Source organism: Chiloscyllium punctatum, chromosome 1 (assembly GCF_047496795.1).
Source record: "Chiloscyllium punctatum isolate Juve2018m chromosome 1, sChiPun1.3, whole genome shotgun sequence".
NCBI lineage: Eukaryota > Metazoa > Chordata > Chondrichthyes > Orectolobiformes > Hemiscylliidae > Chiloscyllium > Chiloscyllium punctatum.
Genome location: NC_092739.1, coordinates 76,515,948 through 76,535,251, shown reverse-complemented (window position 1 = coordinate 76,535,251; position 19,304 = coordinate 76,515,948). Strand labels below are relative to the sequence as shown.

The 19,304-nt window shown below is 40.1% G+C and overlaps 1 long non-coding RNA gene across 5 annotated transcripts; it reads right to left on the bottom strand.

Annotated features, from left to right (window-relative positions):
- Positions 1 to 786: 786 nt before the first annotated feature.
- LOC140476546 (uncharacterized) lies at positions 787 to 19,185 on the bottom strand. 5 transcript variants are annotated; one of them, XR_011960511.1, is made up of 4 exons: positions 19,124 to 19,185; positions 17,939 to 18,214; positions 4,445 to 6,384; positions 787 to 1,889 (listed from the first exon to the last, which is right to left on the bottom strand). It is a non-coding gene; the product is annotated as an uncharacterized lncRNA (long non-coding RNA). The 5 variants fall into 5 exon arrangements; XR_011960509.1 differs by having other exon boundaries at positions 787 to 6,384; XR_011960510.1 differs by having other exon boundaries at positions 787 to 6,381.
- Positions 19,186 to 19,304: the final 119 nt, after the last annotated feature.

Here is a 19,304-nt window from a genome sequence, read left to right as displayed (position 1 = left end):
GAGATTAGTTACTTGCCACAATATTCCTTTCCTTGGACCTGCTTTTGTAGCCACTATGTTTGTGTGTTGAGTCCAGTTGCATTTCTGGTCAATGGTAACTACCAGGATGTTGACAGTAGGATGTTGATGGTAATGCCATTGAATGTCAAAGAGCAGTGGTTAGATTGTCTCTTATTGGAGGTAGTAATTGTGTGGTATTTGTGTGGTGCGGATGTTACTTGCCATTTGTTAGCCCAAGCCAAGATACTGTCCAGATATTGTTGCATTTGAACATGGATTGCCTGAATATCTGAGGAGTTGCAAATGGTGCTGAACATTGTGCAATCATCAGTGAACATCCCAAATTTTGACTTTATGATGGAGGGAAGGTCATTGATGAAGCAGCTGAAGATGGTTGAACTGAGGACATTACGCTGAGGAATGCCTGTTGTGTAGTCAGATCATTTTCAACTGGTGCAGACTGTTGCTATCCATGCTGTGAACAATTATTAGTTTTCAAGGGAGTAACGAATATGATAGACACCGTTGTAAGCTAGTGCAGTCAAAACTGTTGAATTATTATGGATTGTTTAAGATAAATAGTGTGTGTGGAAGGGGTTAACATACTTATAGGCTTTCTACCTGCTCTTATCTGTATTGTTCTTTTCTTAGTCATCTTGTCTAATACTTACAACTATCTGATAAGCCATGAGATAATTTCATCAATAAACTGGCCTTGCATATTTTTAAAATTAAACTGAAAAGCATGCACACAGAAAAAGAGTCATAAACAAATATGCATAATAGTTATTTCATAGTTTTTGATTTTTATTGATCAGATTTTGCACAGTGTCAATAAATGTTTTCATCACATTTTGTTGTATTTTGCACATTGCAGAAACTTACAGAAAGCATGCGATTGAATTCAAGACAAATTCATACCAAGCTGATACCTAGATCTGCCATGATTTTTTTGAAAAATTTCCATCACAATTCACTGCATGTTATCTTTGGTTATATAGGCAGGTTTCAGCAATTTGTAATATCAAGACAATTTTCTTTATTCCATGCTCATCAATGAAAATCATTATGATGCATGATATCAATTTGTTTTTGGTAAAACATCACATTTACAAGTTAGATAGTTTATGCTTTTTTTAATCAGTCATCATAGAAACAGGAACCTTGATTATCCAAAGGACACGAGCTGGAGTATTTTATTCGGTTAATCGAATTCTGGATAATTGAATGCTAGATAACATAGTTTAGCCGAGCATCGGGACTTTGCGATCTTGCCAGATAATCAAATGCTGGATTATCGAGGTTCCTTAGGAGCCAGTTAGTTTAGAAGGCCAAGCAAATAAGCAATAAACCAAAGAATTGCAAATGCTGGGAATCAGAAACAAAAACAGAAATAGTTGGAAAAACACAGCAGATCCACCAGCATTTGTGAAGAAAAAGCAAAGTTAAGTAGTTCAGTCCTGTGATCCTTCTTTGGATTGGTAGCCTCGATGGTTAGAGTGTAGTTCATTTTAACATCAACAGTATGGACTTGATTTCTGTTCTGGCTGAGGAAGATTTTGGACATGCCTCCTTACTTTGCCCATGAGGTTGGAAGGTAATGGCGAATCACCAGTAAAGAAATTACCAAGAGAATGGCTTAAGATAAGGTATCAACTGACAATGAACCAAGGACATGCTTTTGGAATGAGCATACATGACAGATGATACAGGGGAATAGTAGTAAATTTAAATTATGGTTGCTTTTCCCCGTTTAAGCATGACACAGCAAGGCATTGTTGGTTCACTCCTCTGCCTTCTTTACTCCTGTTACTTAGCAATAGGCTGAAGGGTATTTTCCAAACCCTGGGTTTTGGATTCCAATTTTTAAAATAAAGCTCCAGCAAAACCTTTCACGATAAAAACAAAAGTAGGGTTTGTTAATAAAACATTTAAAATGTGGAGGAAATGCACATACAAGCACTCAGGAAATTAAAGAAAGATGGATAAGAGATAGCTTATAATGTACAAGTTTTGGTAAATTCAGAATTAGCAAGTTTTGAGAAGATTCATAGCTCAGGTTGAGGCTCTGAATGTAGATTTTAACGCTGAGCTGGAAAGTACGTTTTTCAGACATTTTGTCACCATACTAGGTAACATCATCAGTGAGCCTCCGGATGAAGCACTGGTGGCATGGCCCACTGTCTATTTATGTGTTGAGGTTTCCTTGGGTTGATGATGTCATTTCCTGTTATTTTTCACAGGGGACGTGGTAATTGGGATCCAAGTCAATATATTTGTTGATAGAGTTCCGGTTGGAATGCCATGCTTCTAGGAATTCTTGTGCATGTCTCTAGGCTTGTCCTAGGATAGATATGCTGTCCCAGTCAAAGTGGTGTCCTTCCTCATCTGTATGTAAGGATACTAGTGAGAGTGGGTCATATTGTTTTGTGGCTAATTGATGTTCATGTAGCCTGGTGGCTAGTTTTCTGCCTGTTTGTCCAATGTAGTGTTTGTTACAGTTCTTGCACAGTATTTTGTAAATGACATTAGTTTTGCTTGTTGTTTGTATAGAGTCTTTCAAGTTCATTAGCTGCTGTTTTAGTGTGTTGGGTTTGTGGGCTACCGTGATGCCAAGAGGTCTGAGTGGTTGGGCAGTCCACCTGATGAAGGAGCAGCACCCCAAAAGCTAGTGATTCCAAATAAACCTGTTGGACTAAAACCTGATGTTGTGTGATTTTTAACTTGTTACACCCCAGTCCAACACTGCCACCTCTGAATCTAGACAGACAGATAGACTTCAGGACCTTTGTATCAGCTTTACCTGAATGTTTACACTATTTTGAGGTTTCAGAAGCTTCTGAAAATATGATCATGTGATTATCCTCAGCCATTTTGTGAAGCAAAGTGATCCGTTTTTAAAGGAAACTGAAGTAAAATTTGTAAATTTAAAAAGGAATACAGTTTTCTTTGGGATTGCTGTTTATGTTCTCTGGCCATGATAATGTTAAATCTAGATTACAGACTTGATGCAAAATTAGCAGTTGAATTATAATCTTCATATGTCTGCATTTTAATGGAACAATTTTGAAAATCAGGCTACTGCTCACAGAGAATTAGAACCAGGATCTGAGATGTGACTATTTAAAAATGTTATATTCTGCTTAATATATTTATTGAAGAAAATAAGTCCAACAATAATATCATTGAGTCACAGTCCTCTTTGATATTGTTCACCATGCTCAACTGTCTTTTGAAAGTGAACTCGCAATAAAATGAGGAGTTAACAGTGTTACAATCCCAGGTGATACTACTGCAGTACTGAACAAGTCAAATTACATCATTTTTAAAGCATTCGTCAACATGGTGGTCGGTCACTAAAACCTAACCACACAAGGTTGCAGAGTTTATTTAACAACAGAACAAACGTTAATTACACAAAAGACGAAACCAAAAGATAAACAAAACTATCTCGCTATCGAACACCATCTAGAAAAATCTTGATGTGCACAGCAAAATAATTTTTTTTAATCTATTTACCACTTTACAAAGATTCAATTCCAAAGAAATTACTCCTCTATATCAAATCTCATTTACCCCATTTCTTTCATGTGAACAATGGAGTCTTCTGATACGACTATTCACAAAATTGAGAACCAACACATTCTTAGCTTCTAATAACCTCCAGATTTTAAATCAAACTATCATGATTTGGGGAGTGGTACGAACAAAACTGAGATTACCGTGTTTTCCCTGAACTGTCCTGCACTCCTTTGTACAGAGAAATGATACTTGCTTCGGACCCCAGTCAGGTCTCCTGCAAATCTTCCTAAAATGTTTGATTTCTGGGTTTTCTAAACTCAAATAAATTCTTGATTATTATGAACTGAAGACAAGATGATGGTCTTCAATGTTTATCCACTCATCATAAACCACACAGTATAAATAAGTTTCCATTAACAAAACACACATACTTGCTTTCTGTATGATGCTGGAATTTGAAAATTAGGCAATTTCTGCTCCCTTGATTTTATTTTAAAGAAAATCTCCACATTCATGTTCAGTACTGCACTTCAAAAATTCACCTCAAAAATTATATTTATAAATTATTCACTTTTCATTACTCCAGGCCTTGTGAAAGTGTTTCATTTCAGTGCAGAATTATCAAAAAGATTGGCTAAAGGTATGAAAACGAATAACTACATAAGCGCACCACATATTTTGAAGCACCAAACACTGGTAGAAAATTTAATTTAAATTACCCAATGTCAAATCTCTCTTCATTTTAAAGTTAATGGAACCATTCTTTACCATAAATCATGGCTTCAAATAACTGACAGTAAAGTATGCAGTGATGCATATTCTTTCCAATATCTACTAATGATTTTGGTTGGACATTCTAAAATATAAAATGCAAAAAGTAGGAAACAACAGGTCAAAAAAAGAATTCGTACATGACTCTCACCATTCTCCATTAGTTAGCTAACATTGAAGATTAACCATATCCCAGACAAGTCCACCATCCACACAGTGAATCCGCCAGTGAAAAGGAATCCTATTTTACTTTTAGAATTGTGTGGATCAGACATTCCAAATCTTTTGCTTTTTATGCCATCCAACATATCATTGATGAAGGCACTGAACAAGATGACAGTGAGCAGCCTAGTTCATATTTAAAAGAGAATTGTTAGTCAAATATAAACTGAAACAATTTCTTTATCTTGATAACTATAAATTAAATTCCATCTCAACCTTATCATCAGAAGACCGTAACAATCCCAAACCTAACACTAACAATTTGAATTTATATACATCTTTCACACATTAAAATGTCCAAGGATTTGTTTCATTAATGGAAATCCCAGGCACCAGAATGGAAATGTGATATCACAAGACAGGATGGAGGTGATTGGTTGGCAAAGCATTTTTCTTTCTGTTAAGAAACCTGTAACATTTCAAAATTACTAAGTTAAACTTGATAAGTCAATTAATTACTATAATGCATATAATTGACTCAATTAAACAAAATAAGGTTAATAAACGTCAGGACTGATGGTACAGCTATAATTACAACAGGTGGAAGTTTGTGCAGAGCACTGTGATCTCCAATTGCTGACATCCCACCTGTGGTGAGTGTGTTCAACTTGATAAATATTAGCTCAAAATTGTTGAGCTGGAGTTTGAGCTGCATATGAGGTACCATAGTGCAGGATGCCATTTATGTGCGGGAAGTAGAAAGGAATGTGATAATGACAGAGGACAGTATAATCAGGGGAATAGGCACTGTTTAGTGCAGAAATCATCAAAATTTCCAAAGGCCATTCTGCTTATCTATCTCCTCACAGTTGAAGAAGAGCTCTTGTGAGAGATGAGAATCTAGCTGCTGTGGTCCACATAGAAACCAAGGAGATAGATTCAGTGAGTAATGATGCACGGCTTAGAGTGTTGGAGGAGATAGGATCCAAATTAAAATGTCAACCTAGAAAAAAGTAATAAGCCAAAAATTATAACTGAGTTGATTAGAAAATTAAACGGGTGGCTGAAAGAGTGGCATGAAAGGAAGGGCATCTTGTTCATGAAGCACTGGCATCACTATTGCAAAAGTAGGGAGCTCTTTCATTGGTGAATTATACACCTACATGTGTGGATAAAGCTTTAAAATAAAAGTGGTGAATTAGAATTAGAATATCCCTTATTGTCACATGTACTTACCAGGACAAAAATACAGGAGTACAATGAAAAGTTTTACAATGTTGCTTCTTATGGTGCTATCTTAGGTACAAATACCTAGATATAAATCTTAGATACAAAAGAGGAATATAAAAGAAAAGTAGTTGTATTACTTCACAGTCTTTAAAGAATGAGTTAGAAATGGGATATAGTTAAAGGATTGACATTACAGTCAGATAAACAAATTACAAATAAACATTACATTGCAGTAGCTCAACACAGGGGTTTTCACACATTGTCTGAAACATCATGTGAGACCCCAGTCCAACAACCGTCTCCACTATGCTTCAGGTCTCAGCTGCTCCAAGGTGAGTTCCTCCAGGACTTGCTTCTCCACATTGGCCCTCGCCCGGGACTCACTCCCCACGTCAGCTGCTGCTCCAGGACTCCTTCCATGTGCTGGCTACTGATCCAGGACTACTTCCACGCATCAACCGCTGCTCCAGGACTACTTCCCTACCCCGGCCGCTGCTTTAGGACTACTTCCCTGCACCAGCTGCTGCTCCAGGACTACTTCCCTGCTCCGGCCACTGCTTTCGGATTACTTCCCCACTCTGGCCCCTGCCCAGGACTTGCTCATCGCGCTGACTGCTTCCCCACACCAGCCCACTGCCTCTGTACTACTTCCCTCTGCTCTTGGATTCGCCTCCAGGGTTTACTAGCGCCTCCATTCTTCTAATGCAAAAAGGGTAAAAAAAAGAGCAAAAATAAAGAAAACGGCCAGACAGAGCAGAGGAGCTGTAGCTAGAATGTCTTACACTGCTGCCATCTTGAACCAAACTGCAGGGTAACATAATCAGGTGTAGGGAGTATTAGAAATCTAAAGAGTTACGTTGAGGTAATAGGATACAGTATTGAGTTAATGGAAGACAAGCAAAGCAGGATTTAAAGGAGCAGTGTGTTTAACTGTAAGTACATCAGTGATAGGTTTGTGCAAAATACAATGGGAAAAATAAAATGAAAGGTTCTTTATTTGAATGAACATATCTACATAACAAGATAGACAAACTAATGACACAAATAAAGATAAAAGTATTGATGTAATCATCTTTACAGATTGATTACAAAGTGACCAAGGTTTAGAAATAATGTTCCAGGGTACACAGCATTTCATAACTGGTAGAATAAAAAAAACGGATTAGCCCTAATTGTAAAGGACAAATTAAGGAGAGTACAAGTGAAGGACTTGGTCCAAGTATGAGGTACTACAACCACAGAACCATAGAAATGATACAGCACAGAAGGGGGCATGTCAGCCTATCTTGTCCATGCATACCCAATGACACCCAGACACCACTTTCTGATCTCCCATTTCCCTGGGCTTACAGTGTTGATCCAAGGACTTTTAAAAAATAATTTAGAGTCTCTGTCTCTACCACCAACTCAGGCATCAAATTCAGGACACCCACCACCTTCTGCTAAAAAAGTATTTCCTCACATCCCCTCAAATTGTTCTGCCACTTAGCTTAAATCTATGATGCCAAGTTTTTGAACTCTACCAAGGGAAAGCAGTTCCTTCTGTTACTCTATCTCTACTTCTTACAGTTTTGCACACCTCAACATGTCACCCCTCAGCCTCCTGTGTTCCAAGGAAAATAACCTCAACCTCTCCAATCTTTCCTCATAACTACAACTCCCAGCCCTGGCAACACTCTAGTAAATCTTCTCTGCACTCTCTCCAGAGCAATTGCATCCTTCTTGTAATGTGGTGACCCAAACTGTACACAATATTCTCGTTGTCTCACCAGTGTCTTATACAATTTCATCATTATATCCCTGCTTCTGTATTCTATACGTCTGCCAATGAAAGGAGAGCATTCCTTATGACTTCTTTACAATCTTATATACCTGTATTACACTTGCGCACCAAGATCTCTCACTTCATCTACTCCTCTCAGTATATTCCCAATTATTGAGTATTCCCTTTTACTGTATGACCTGCCTAAATGCATTACCTCACTCTTATCAGAGTTAAGCTCCATCTACCACTTTCCTCGCCACTCCATCAATCCCTCCATATCATTCTGGAGCTTTCTGCTATCCTCTACACTATCTACTACATGGCCATGTGTTGTATGCAAATTTCCCAATTGCTCCCCCAACATTCATGTCCAAATCGTTAATGTATAAAACAAATAGTCCCAACACCAAGTTCTGCAGAACACCACTTGAAATAGCCTTCAATTTGCAAGAGCAGCCATCGACCATTACCTTTGTTTCCTGTTACTCGGCCAACTTTGGATCCAATTCAATACATTACCCTGTATCCAATGGGCTTTTACTTTTTTTGATCTGTCTGTCATGTGGGTCTTTGTCACATGCCTTACTAAAACATCTACTGCAATATCCTTGATTGATCCTCCTTCTCACTTCCTCAAAGAATTTTTAAAAATATGTAAGGCATGTTCTTCCCTTAATAAAGCCATGCTGACTGTCCCTTACTAGTTCATATGTTTCTAAGTAATAGTTTACCTGGTCTCTCAGGATTGATTCTAACAATTAGCCCATCACTAAAGTAAGACTAACTAGCCTAAAGTTGTTTGACATTTCCTTTGTGCCCTTTTTAAACAATGGAACCGCTTCTGCATTCCTCCACTCCTCCAGCACCTCACCTATGTCTAGTGGAGATTGGAAAATAATCCTCAGAACATCTGTTATTCCCTCCCTGAACTTCCTTCAACATCCTGGGGAACAGTCCATCTGGCCTTGGTGACTTATACACTCACAGTATATGAATGTTTCACCCTCAATGCCCCTTATATTGTTTGAAACCTAGTTGATATTGGGATAATTAAAATCTTTTTTATTGTTACGGGCAGAAATTTGTTTACATAGAAGAATTTATATCTCCTGCTCACTATTTGGAGGTCAAAAATATACTCCTAGCAGTGTGTGTCCGTTTTGTATTTCTACGCTCAACCTATAAAGCCTCATTTGTTAACCAGATTAGTATATCATCCCTTCTCACAAATGTAATATATTCTTTAACCAATATTAGCACAGACACCCTCCTTTTTATCACCCAATTTATCCTGCCTAAAAACTCTATATCTTGGAATATTGAGCTGCAGATTTTACCCCTCCTTTAGCCAGGTTTCCATTATAGTAATGGCATCATGCTGCTATTTGTCTATCTATGCCCTTAGTACTTTTACCTAATGGGAATCCAGTGGATGTGGTATATCTGAACTGCCAAAAGATATTTGAAAAGGTGCCACATTTTTAAAAAAAACTGATGCAGAAGGTTAGATCACAGAGTGTTAAGGTTAGAATATTGGCTTGGACAATGTATTGGCTGACCAACAGAAAAGAGAATCAGGATGAATGGGTCCTTCTTTGGATGGCGAACTGTAACTAATGGGGTTCAGTTCTTGGAGTTCAACAATTTACGATCAATATAAATTATCTGCAAGCAAAGACAGTGCGTAACATAACAAATTTCACACGTGGTGCTAAAATAGGTGGGAAAACAGGCTGTGATGAGGAGATAATGAGTTTACCAATGAGTATTGATAGACTAGGAGAAGGATCAGAATCTGGAAGATGGATCTTAATGTGGATAAGTGAGGTTGTCCATTTTGTTTGGAAAAATAAAAGGGCAAATCATTATTTAAATGGGCTGAGTTGCCTACTCCTGCTCCTAATTGCTATGTTCTAATGTATCTTGTTTGTAATATGCCTTGCATTGAAGTACAAACAGCTATACCCAATCGATTTCCTTTGCTGGATCTTCTTAATCCTTGTTTCTTTTGTCTTTCTGAGTTGCTGACTACATCATTAACTAATATTCTACTTACTATTTCCTGACCTGATTCTGAACAATCTAAGCGAACAGTTTTTTTCCCAACCCCCTGCCATATTAGTTTAAAATCTGACGAATGGAACTAGCAAAAACCCTTGTGAAGCTGTTTGTCCCATCTTTGCCCAGGTGCAACCTGTCAAGCTTGTACAGATCCCACCTTCTGCCAAAATGCTTCAAGAATCTAAACCCCCTCCCCGGTACACCATTTTTTCAGCTTTGCATTCATCCTCTTGTTCCTGATCTCGCTAGCACATGGCATTGGGAGTAATCTGAAAATGACTGAGTTTTAGGTCCTGCATTTTAATTTATCACCTAACTTCCTATATTCAGCTCACAGGTCCTCATCCCTTTGCTTACCTATGTTGTTGATACCTATGTGCATCACGACAATTTGTTGTTCACCATTCCACTCCAGATTGTTCTGCAAATGCTGCATGACATCCCTGACCCTGGTACCAGGGAGGCAACATACCATTCTGATTGATGTCCATGGCAACAAAAGCATCTGTCTGTACCCAATATTATTGAATCCCCAATCACTATAACCCTGCTGCTTGCTTTTCTCCCCTTTTGTGCAGCATAGCCACCTGTGGTGCCATGAACTTGACTGATTCTTCTTTCCTCTGATAAATCATCCCCCAAACAGTATCCAAACTGGTATATTTGTTTGACAGGGAATGATCACAGAGGACTCCTGCATTTCCTTCCTTACCTTTTTACTTTGTCTGATAGTCACCTTGTGTAATCCTCACCTGCGGTGTGACCATCTTGCTAAATGTGCTGTCCACTATATTCTCAGCATCATTTATATTCCACAGTGAGTCCACTCATTGCTCCAACTCTGAAAGCAGTGAGCCAGTGGCTGCAGCTGGATATACTTCTTGCACATATAGTCATCAGGGACACCTTCCCACATTGCACAAGGGGAGAACACCACAGGTCTGAGATCTCCTGTCATGACTTCTCTCTAGATTAAGCTATTTACTCCCTTTAAGAAAATTTAATTAAACAGGGACCTTTCTTTGTTTCAAACATTTCTATTATAATTGAAATTTTTACATCTATGCTGGCATTTTCCCTTCAGTTGGATGGGATTTAGTATTACTGATAGTTTATTATGTGGTATTATATTAAGTGCTTTTTCCAGTCCATATTTATCATATCAGCTACTCTTATTGATGCTTTCCATTACTTCAGCAAGATACTCAAATTCTATTCATATATTTGCATAGACAAACGAGGAAATTAGGTAGTATACTTAAATCAGTCACCTATGACTCTGTCTGTAATACAAAAACAGCTTAAATGATACTGGAATTGTACAAATCAAATGACTAGTCAACTTTCTTCAAATAATTTACTATTTTATTACCCTAACCTAATTTATTATTCACAAAGGGCTCAGTGACTGTGATAAAGGTAATTGTTTCTTAAAGCTTGCCTATTCAAGTTAATAGTCTGTTGAAGTATCAGTTATTAGATTTTATTCTGTCAGGATTTCTTACAGGACAGTTTGTTGCAGTGGCATTTTAAATGGCAATCCACTAATTTATTTAAATTACTTTTCAGTTAATAGCTTGGAAAATGAACCATAATCTATTATTTGGTATAGTAAGTCAATTTAATAGCAATGCATGTGAAATGTGATCACCATTTGTTGAGGTTATAATTGCATACCAAATCATTTAGCCAGAGCCAAATATTAAACTATGCCATGGGATATTTTGAATCTAAAGATAGGATCACAACAACTTCAGCTTCTGCATTGTAAAGTAAAAATAGGTTGTTACTCTGGTGATAATTCACATCAGCTTTTTTTTCCACATGAGAAAATTTCTGTAGCATTCTTCAGGAACCATGACTGGAAATTGAACAGTATTGTAATAAACTACCATCATCATTTATGACCTACTTACACATTCAATAATAGTTGTTTTGCTATATGCTACACCACATCAAAATCAGCTGTATGTGCTGTAACATATGCAACATCATTTTTAAAAATCCCAAAGTTTAGACATTGCTGTCAAATTTCACTATGGTTCATTTCTTGAGGATCATGAATCCACATTGCAAAACAATACTATTGTTTTGTATTTAATGAGAACAGTGTAACACTCGAAGTAAGCCACTGTTGTTTCTGTAATAGGATACAAGTATATCCTAGCTGAAAATGTGTTGCTGGAAAAGCACAGCAGGTCAGGCAGCATCCAAGGAACAGGAGAATCGACGTTTCGGGCACGAGTCCTTCTTCAGGAATGAGGAAAGTGTGTCCAGCAGGCTAAGATAAAAGGTAGGGAGGAGGGACTTGGGGGAGGGGCATTGGAAATGTGATAGGTGGAAGGAGGTCAAGGTGAGGGTGATAGGCCAGAGTGAGGATGGCGGCAGAGAGGTCAGGAAGAAGATTGCAGGTTAGGAAGGCGGTGCTGAGTTCGAGGGATTTGACTGAGACAAGGTGGGGAGAGGGAAAATGAGGAAACTGGAGAAATCTGTATTCATCCCTTGTGGTTGGAGGGTTCCCAAGCGGAAGATGAGGCACTCTTCCTCCAGCCGTCGTGTTGCTATGGTCTGGCGATGGAGGAGTCCAAGGACTGCATGTCCTTGGTGGAGTGGAGGGGGAGTTGAAATGTTGAGCCACGGGGTGGTTGGGTTGGATGGTCCGGGTGTCCCAGAGGTGTTCTCTGAAACGTTCCGCAAGTAGGCGACCTGTCTCCCCAATATAGAGGAGGCCACATTGGGTGCAACGGATGCAATAAATGATGTGTGTGGAGGTGCAGGTGAATTTGTGGGGAATATGGAAGGACCCCTTGGGGCCTTAGAGGGAAGTAAGGGGGGAGGTGTGGGCGCAAGTTTTGCATTTCTTGCGGTTGCAGGGGAAGGTGCCGGGAGTGGAGGTTGGGTTGGTGGGGGGTGTGGACCTGACAAGGGAGTCATGGAGGGAGTGGTCTTTTCGGAACGCTGATAGGGGAGGGGAGGGAAATATATCCCTGGTGGTGGGGTCCGTTTGGAGGTGTCAGAAATGACGATGGATGATACGATGTATATGGAGGTTGGTGGGGTGGTAGGTGAGGACCAGTGGGGTTCTGTCCTGGTGGCGATTGGAGGGGCAGGGCTCAAGGGCGGAGGAGCGGGAAGTGGAGGAGATGCGGTGGAGGGCATCGTCGATCACGTCTGGGGGGGAAATTGCGGTCTTTGAAGAAGGAGGCCATCTGGGTTGTACGGTATTGGAACTGGTCGTCCTGGGAGCAGATGCGGCGGAGACGAAGGAATTGGGAATATGGGATGGCAGTTTTACAGGGGGCAGGGTGGGAGGAAGTGTAGTCTAGGTAGCTGTGGGAGTCGATTGGTTTATAGTAAATGTCTGTGTTGATTTGGTCACCCGAGATAGAAATGGAAAGGTCTAGGAAGGGGAGGGAGGCGTCTGAGACGGTCCAGATGAATTTGAGGTCGGGGTGGAAGGTGTTGGTAAAGTGGATGAACTGTTTAATCTCCTCGTGGGAGCACGAGGCAGCGCCGATACAGTCATCGATGTAGCGGAGGAAAAGGTGGGGGGTGGTGCCAGCGTAGCTGCGGAAGATGGACTGTTCCACATATCCTATGAAGAGGCAGGCATAGCTGGGGCCCATGCCTGTAAAAACGCCATCCCATATTCCCAATTCCTTTGTCTCTGCCGCATCTGCTCCCAGGAGGACCAGTTCCAATACCGTACAACCCAGATGGCCTCCTTCTTCAAAGACCGCAATTTCCCCCCAGACGTGATCGACGATGCCCTCCACCGCATCTCCTTCACTACCTGCTCCTCTGCCTTTGAGCCCCGCCCTTCCAATCGCCACCAGGACAGAACCCCACTGGTCCTCACCTACCACCCCACCAACCTCCATATATATCGTATCATCCGTCATCATTTCCGCCACCTCCAAACGGACCCCACCACCAGGGATATATTTCCCTCCCCTCCCCTATCAGCGTTCCGAAAGGACCACTCCCTCCGTGACTCCCTCGTCAGGTCCACACCCCCCACCAACCCAACCTCCACTCCCGGCACCTTCCCCTGCAACCGCAAGAAATGCAAAACTTGCGCCCACACCTCCCCCCTTACTTCCCTCCAAGGCCCCAAGGGATACATCCTTATCCACCACAAATTCACCTGCACCTCCACACACATCATTTATTGCATCCGCTGCACCCGATGTGGCCGCCTCTATATTGGGGAGACAGGTCGTCTACTTGCGGAACGTTTCAGAGAACACCTCTGGGCCACCCGGTCCAACCAACCCAACCACCCGTGGCTCAACACTTCAATCTCCCTCCCACTCCTCCAAGAACATGTAGGTCCTTGGACTCCTCCATCGCCAGACCATAGTAACATGACGGCTGGAGGAAGAGTACCTCATCTTCCGCCTAGGAACCCTCTAACCACAAGGGATGAAGTTAGATTTCTCCAGTTTCCTCATTTCCCCTTCCCCCACCTTGTCTCAGTCAAATCCTTCAAACTCAGCACCGCCTTCCTAACCTCTCCGCCCCCACCCCCACTCCCACTCCAGCCTATCACCCTCACCTTGACCTCCTTCCACCTATCACATTTCCAATCCCCTTCCCCCAAGTCCCTCCTCCCTACCTTTTATCTGAGCCTGCTGGACACACTTTCCTCATTCCTGAAGAAGGGCTCATGCCCGAAACGTTGATTCTCTTGTTCCTTGGATGCTGCCTGACCTGCTGTGCTTTTCCAGCAACACATTTTCAGCTCTGATCTCCAGCATCTGCAGTCCTCACTTTCTCCTACAAGTATATCCTAGCTCTGTCACTGCAGCACATTCGATAGCCTTACTGATATTTTTGCTACATTCTACGAGAACAACAACTCTTCCCAACCAATGAGAAACTGGGGTTATATGCAAAATTGCTATAGAGAATGATTACTCATTATGATTAGAAGGGAAGTTACTTTTTTTCTGTCCCCCATTTTCAAATCCCATTATCCATGGCATGGTGGGTGACTATTACAGTAACTGAATGACTATTCATTCTCAGCAACAAATATATAGATTTTAAAACAGAGAAAAGAAATATTTGGTCCAACTGGTTAGTACTGGTATTTATTTAATGCAAGAGCTTCCACAATTCGAGCTCAACAAAATCTATCAACATGTTTTTCTAAGTCTATTTGCATTATGTACTCACCGAGCTTCTCCCTAAAACCATTGATTCTTTTCATAGAACTATGCCAGGTGTAACAAGTTCTATTCTAACTATTGTCTAGTCAAAGACGCCTCTCCTGAATTTTTTATTGGATTTATAAATATATTTATTATCTCCCTGCAAGTGCAAACATCTCTACTTCTTATCAAACTCCTTAATAATTATAAAGATGTCTAAAAGGTCATCACTCTTTTCTAAAGAAACGATCCACTGTCTATTCGATCATCCTTATAGTTATAATCTTTCAGCATTGATATCATTCTTGCAAATCCTTTTGTACATTCTCCAGTGTCTATTTGTCATTTTTGAAATATGGTGAACAATTGGACACTATCATCTTGCCTCCAGTTAGTTTGCCTTTTCTTTGCATGTTTGGATTATTTCTTACTTTTTCAGTGTAGTTGTTCCTCATTCTGTAATTCATGCCACTTTTTGGGGTATTTTTTATTTATTTACTTGTCCCTTTGCCTCAAGCCACCAACTCATTTATCATTTAATTTTTTCCTATCTTCTACTACACCATACATCTTCCCTTTTGTTCTTTATTCTCACCCTCCTAATTTTTGTCTCTTGAAATCATTTCTAACTTGTCACAGTTCTGATGGAAATTCATTAATGTGTTGGGATCAGTTTTGTGGTCCTTATTCAGGACTCTACACAGTTGGGCAGATTTTAAAAAAGTGACCAGAGCATTGATCTGAAAGTTCCTCTCCCATTTCTGTCCCTGGCTACTTTTAACAGTGCAGGAACATGGATAGGACGGGCTCCAATATGCTGCTGTTTTGAAGTTGTTGGTGGCATTATGGAAGTGGGTATTTAAAACTTACTTTAATTTCTGGTGAAGTAGTTGCATTTTGAGAACCTTTCTAAATCATACCTTCCAAGTGGAGGTGTGAACCATGGATTGGAAGTGAAAACAATCTGAATGGAGAGTAAAATTATGTTGTTCCTTTTCCAGTTCATCAGGAAATGTTATAGCCTGAGTTATATTTACGGAAAAAGTGAGGACTGCAGATGCTGGAGATCAGAGCTCAGGAATAAGGGCTCATGCCCGAAACATCGATTCTCCTGCTCCTTGGATGCTCCCTGACCTGCTGCGCATTTCCAGCAACACATTTTCAGCTCTGAGTTATATTTACATTTGATAAACTGAGTGCTATGTACTGTGAGTGAGAAAAGTAAGTGACCACAAATTCATAAAGTTATATAGCACAGTAAGAGGCAATTTGACCCAAAATATGTGCTTCATTTATCAAGCAACATTTTCATTTTTCCAGCACTTGGCCTGTAATCTTGTGTGCTATACTGCTTCAAGTGTTCATCTGAATACTTCTTAAATGTTGTGAAGGTTCCTCCCTTGACCACCTTTTCAGGCAGTGAGTTCCAGACACCCTCCACCATCTGAATGAAAACACTTTCTTAAATCTCCTCCATGCCTCCCATAACCTTAAACCTAATCCCTCTGTTTATTGACTTCTCTATTAAGGGCAAATATTTCTTCCTATCTACCCAATTATGCCCCTCATGAATTTGCAGACCGCAATGATATCCCTTCTCAGCACTCTTTCCTCTAAGATTCCAGCCTATCTCATCATAACTGAAAAACTCCAACCCAGGCAACATCCTGGTGAATTTCCTCTGCATCCCCTCAGTGCAGTAATGAGAACTGCAGACAGTACTTCAGTTGTGGCCTATACAGTTCAATCACAACTTCCCTGCTCTTGTATTCAATGCCTCAAATAAAATAACCCAATTAATGTGGTTCGGAATACATTATTATTATGTTGGCAAGTGGCATAATTTCAAGTGAAAGAATAGCACTGTAAAAGTAAAAATATGTTTTGATCCAGGAGAATAGATTATCCACTAGATAAAGTGCACTGTATATTGTTTACTGAATTTGTACAGTTGAATTTGCATTATTTATTGAAAGTATATCCCAGTGTCAGATCAATTGCTAATTGGTTAAATGTTTCTCATTATATTCATTCAATTTTTAAATATCTAAACCATAAATTTGGCTGTTGCAAAAAGATTAACAGTCTGAATTTCTTATTTAAGATTAGATTGGATTACTTACAGTGTGGAAACAGGCCCTTTGGCCCAACAAGTCCACACGGACCCTCCGAAGAGCAACCCACCCAGACCCCTTCACCTAACACTACGGGCAATTTAGCATGGTCAATTCACTTAACCTGCATATCTTTGGACTGTGGGAGGAAACCCATGCAGACACGGGGAGATCATGCAAACTCCACACAGACAGTTGCCTGAGGTGGGAATTGAACCTAGGTCTCTGGCACTTTGAGGTAGCATTGCTAACCACTGTGCCACCATGCTGCCCATTTAAGAAACAACGCAGCCATTAGTTTGACTGTCCTCAAAAGCACTAATGAATTTGGTACTCTAGTCTTTGTTTACATAACTGTTCACAGAAGTGTGTGATTGTTTGTGTTGATTGATTATAAACTTCAACAGGATAATGGGTTACTTTAAGCCCCTATCAAGAGGTGTTAATTTTGACAGATTTATGAACTTTTCAAAGATTCCAAATGTTATCATGAGGGCTATGCATTCTATCTACAAAGTTAAAACTGGATGAGTGAGTAAACAAGGGTCAGTGGGGTGAGGGAGGCTGAAGTGTGGGTGATAGTTGGAAGAAATGAAGGTGTAAAGAGGGAAAGAGTGAGGAGAATGAACAACTAAGAGTGAAGGGTGTTACAGTGATCTGCAGAACTAGGTTGATGCCTCAGTTGGCGTGTTAACCTGGCCACATTGGAATCTGCCTGTTTCCATTTTCTCCTCCCTATTCCAGATTAGACACAAATCCAACTGGCAGGCAAAACCACTGAAAATTTATGCCTTCAGGATTAGAAACCAGCCCTTTAGCTCTTTATTTATTTCCATGTGTTCACTGACCTGATCAGCAGTTTCACAATTTTTATATGGTTCTATTTAATTCAAACAGTTGACAGTTTGTTAACATTTTGTTTATACTAATTTCATTTTCTAATGTTTCTTGGCACACTTTACAAACAGTAGACAAGGGAGAAATAAAGAGGAACTTGAGAGAAAGTCAAAGGTAAAAGTTTTAGGAAACTTTGAAAGTAAAAAGAATAGTGATAAGCTGAAAATTTTTAGAAACAAAGTTTAGAAAGCAAGGTGATCAAAATTTAGGCAAGGAAATTATGGGGTGGAGGGGAACGATTTACTCCACTCAATACTTACTCAATTATACTCAGTACAATCATGGGTTTTCCTTCAGTACCACCTCGCAATTTTTTTAAAAATTGGGCATCATTGCTGGCTTGTTTCCAATTTACCAATATATGCTCAATGTTCAACACTCCGATCGCTGTCAGCTTTTCACAAATCTTATTCTCAATTGGTGGCACAGTAGTTAGCACTGCTGCCTCACAGCACCAAAAACCTGGGTTCAATTCACACCTCAGGTGACTCTGTGTGGAGTTTGCACATTCTCCCTGTGTCTGCGTGGGTTTCCTCCTGCAATCCAAAAATGTGCAGGTTAGGTGAATTGGCTATGCTAAATTGCCTGTAGTGTTAGGTGAAGGGGTAAATGTTAGGAGGGTGGGTTATACTTTGGTTGGGTCGGTGTGGACTTGTTGGGCTGAAGGGCCTGTTTCCACACTGTAAGTAATTAATCTTTCCTCAGGATGAATGTCACTGCACTTTGTGGACAACAGTTTTGAGTGCTATCATCTTGTCCTCTATTCATTCCAAGTGGATCGTAATTGATCATTGACAGTGTGCTGTTTACCTTTTGTCTAGTTGGATATAGAGAAAATTAGTGTTAAGTACATGGGTGATGTTGAGTCCAACAGTGTGGTGCTAGAAAAGCACAGCCGGTCAGGCAGCATCCGAGGCGCAGGAAAAATCTACGTTTCCAGCATAAACTCTTCATTAGGAATGACGTCACAACTGAGACTATTCTGATCTATTATCCACATGAGTTTTCAGAAAGGACTTCCTGGACCATGATAAGAATTTCATTTTTCACGGGGGTGTGATGTAAGGTGAGCGAAGAGAATAGATGATAGCATAACTGTTCTTCAATCACCCTTTACTTACTACAGAATTGAATCCAACAGTGGACTAACAATATTTTGTTGAGTTATATATTTAACAGAGACTGCTTTATAGATTTTAACCAAGACGTTAAAATATTTTGAGGAAGAAGGTTGATGTTATACAGAACTGGTACAAATTACACAGCATCGCTTTTAAGGTTAATCATAATTTTAACCATAGCTTCCAATAAAGGTCCATAACCCTGTCATAACTTTAGCACTAAAAGTCACCCATTCGAAGAAAATTTACATTCTACCCATGAAAATAATGCGATTTGTCAATTTAAAGTACCAATACATATAGCCATCAATTTACGGAACTGACCTTGAGATTTACAAACATTCCCCTTTCCGAGCAAACTGTTAATGACTGGCGCCAAGTATAAGATGACCAACCCTGGGGGGCGGGGCATGTGTCACATATTGATTGGTCGGCCGCCACACACGCTGCCCTGATGGACAGTTGAGTCTGTGTTGTGAATGGATGGCTGAGGTGGCAATCAGAA